Below are 2,986 nucleotides of genomic sequence, written 5' to 3'. Positions count from 1 at the left end.
ATTGTTTGACTCTATTTCAACCCATGAGTGGTTTAAAGGTGTTTTACTTGGTTTTTAAGTTTGTGAAGAAATTCTAGAGATATTTCTGTTACTGGCTTCTAATTTAACTCTATTGTTGTTGTATTGAAATATAACACATCCTATTAAATTTGAGAGAAGTATCTCTTCCATTGTGACAACCAGCATATATATTTGTACTATTTTTCTAGGTAGGTTATAAGCTCCATGTGGGCAGGGCATAATCCAAATACCTTGTATAATGTCTGTTATGTATGTGTTTAATAATTGCTTATTATATAAATATTCAAAGGTCCCACACTTCAAATACCATCACACTGGGGACTAGGGCTTCAAAATATGGAGACTGGGGGGACACAAATATTCAGTCTATAGGGTAGGGGATGAAAAAAGAATTCACATATAAGTCATCCCTACTTCACAATTTTTTATTTTATTTATTTTTTTGCAATACCAGATCTGGACGTCCCTATAATGGGGCTGAAATTAATATCCAACAGTTTGGAAACATCACCAAATGAGAAACTATGTCTATTACTTTGACTAGTGGCAAGAATTCCAAAGGGATTGATTGAATGGATAATCTCCTTGTATCACCAAGTTGGGCTGACTGTGCCAATGTTTTGTTGCCTTGTGGATGGGACAGTCATATTTCTCTGCACTTAACCAGCTCAACCCTATACGGCTAGGAATGGCCCAAAGAGGAAGCCCTGGTCATTTCGCCTTGCTACCATCACTATCAGTGACTTCAAGGGGAAAGGTTGATTTTAAAATTAATGGTACATGGGAGCAATAGTGAGATTGTTGCTTAGTGGAGGGAGCCAACAAATGGGTGTTACAAAAGCAAACATTCTAAGATAACAGTGGTGCCTGAAGAGAGGCTTAGAACAAGTGAAAACTATGCTCTTAGCTTAGACTCAGGTGCATCTTGGGACAAAAGACTGCCAAAATTTCTTCCACTTTTAACTAAATGAAGGAGCTGTACAATGGCCAATCTAAGCACACTTTCAGGACTGATTTATCTCGTCCTTTTTATTCCATAAACAGATCAGAACTCAGATGACTATATGGAACAATACCAATGTAGCTGTCTCTTTTTTTTAAATATATTTTATTGATTTTTTTACAGAGAGGAAGGGAAAGGGATAGAGTTAGAAATATCCATGAGAGAGAAACATCGATCAGCTGTTACTTCTGCACACTCCCCACTGGGGATGTGCCCACAACCAAGGTACATGCCCTTGACTGGAATCGAACCTGGGACCTCTCTGTCCACAGGCCGACACTCTATCCACTAAGCCAAACCAGCTAGGACATAGCTGTCTCTTATGATTCTCATTCCATAGAACATTGTCTATGAGACAGAATAGGCTTAAAGATTTACACTTGAATGACAGATTGATCAGAATTCTTATTATTCAACAGATGTATACCATAAAGTGCAGACACTATAGATCTGGGAGCCCCCCAAAAAGAAAAGTGTAAAAATATAAAAATATGAGACAATCTGTATCAGCATTATAGGGTGGTCTAAATGATACAACCCCGCATTTGTTACTACAACTCTCTGAAATCTGTGTGTATTTTGACTATTTGATTACATGTTGTTGAAAGGCAAATGACTGTTGTCAAACTAAGAGTGATGTGTATTTTGTAAAAGGCTTTGACAAAAAATCAGGGGATTAAGTCCAGCAGACTTGGAATAGGCCTGACCTAAAGTATCTATACATCACTATTCATTAGTCCAAGATGAAATACATTAGTGTTGCTTTGTAACCATGGATCCAAGAAGTTTGGGGACGTGTTTGAACATCTTATCAACAGTGTTTATTGATAACAGTGCAACTGATCATTTATACCCATTCTCATTAAGATCTTCAGAGTCTGCTTACCTAAAAATACACCTACATACCTAGCACAATAGAAGAAACCTCGGCAGTAGATCAACTTTTGGCTTATAGGCTATAATGTGCACATGTTGGTTCTTACTAGATAAAATTATCTGTGCAATGGATAAAATTTGGAGCTTGTGCCTGATTTTTATCTAAACCCTTTGCTATGAAGCAACCTTTGGCTATGAAGCAATGTATCCTTTTTCCTTCATACAATAACATTTGTAAGTATTGCCATTTTGGGCCTGAGTCTTCTTTAGCAATTTAACTCTAGTTAACTGTCACTGTTAGTGCACCACGTTCCTTGGAATGTGGCAGTTCTGTAGTTTAAAGCCTTGTGGCCACTTCTCAATGTATAACCTTTTGCTCTCTCATGCGTTATCTACCCATAAGGCAGTGATGGCGAACCTATGACATGCGTGTCAGAGGTGACACGCAAACTCATTTTTTTGGTTGATTTTTCTTTGTTAAATGGCATTTAAATATATAAAATAAATATCAAAAATATAAACCTTTGTTTTACTATGGTTTCAAATATCAAAAAATTTCTATATGTGACATGGCACCAGAGTTAAGTTAGGGTTTTTCAAAATGCTGACACGCCAAGCTCAAAAGGTTTTCTGTCACTGCCATAAGGCATGTATAATCTAGTTCTTTTTTCATGTTTATTCAGTAGTCTCTTAAATTCCTTCCCTTATTTTCTGTGCTTTCTCAGTGTGCTTGTTGGTTTCTCCTTCTCTTGGATTCACAGTGCACTCCTGCCAGCAATAATTTTCTCTGGTTTCCTGAGCAAACAATGAAGTTTTATTCCTGTTTATCACAATAGGTATGATTACATTCTACTTGTGCTGTTGGGTTATTATCTTCTACTAGGGGCCCCGGTGCACAAAATTCGTGCACTGGGTGTGTGGGGGTGGGGGGAGTGTCCCTCAGCTGCCCCCTCTCACATACTGGGAGCCCTCAGGCATTGACCCCCATCACCCTCCAATCGCAGGATCGGCCCCTTGCCCAGGCCTGACGCCTCTGCCAGAGGTGTCCGGCCTGGGCAGGGGACCCTGATTTCCCCCCCCAACAGG

The sequence above is a fragment of the Myotis davidii genome, unplaced genomic scaffold (genome assembly GCF_000327345.1).
Source record: "Myotis davidii unplaced genomic scaffold, ASM32734v1 scaffold4902, whole genome shotgun sequence".
Taxonomy (NCBI): domain Eukaryota; kingdom Metazoa; phylum Chordata; class Mammalia; order Chiroptera; family Vespertilionidae; genus Myotis; species Myotis davidii.
Note: the sequence above shows the minus strand (reverse complement) of the source record.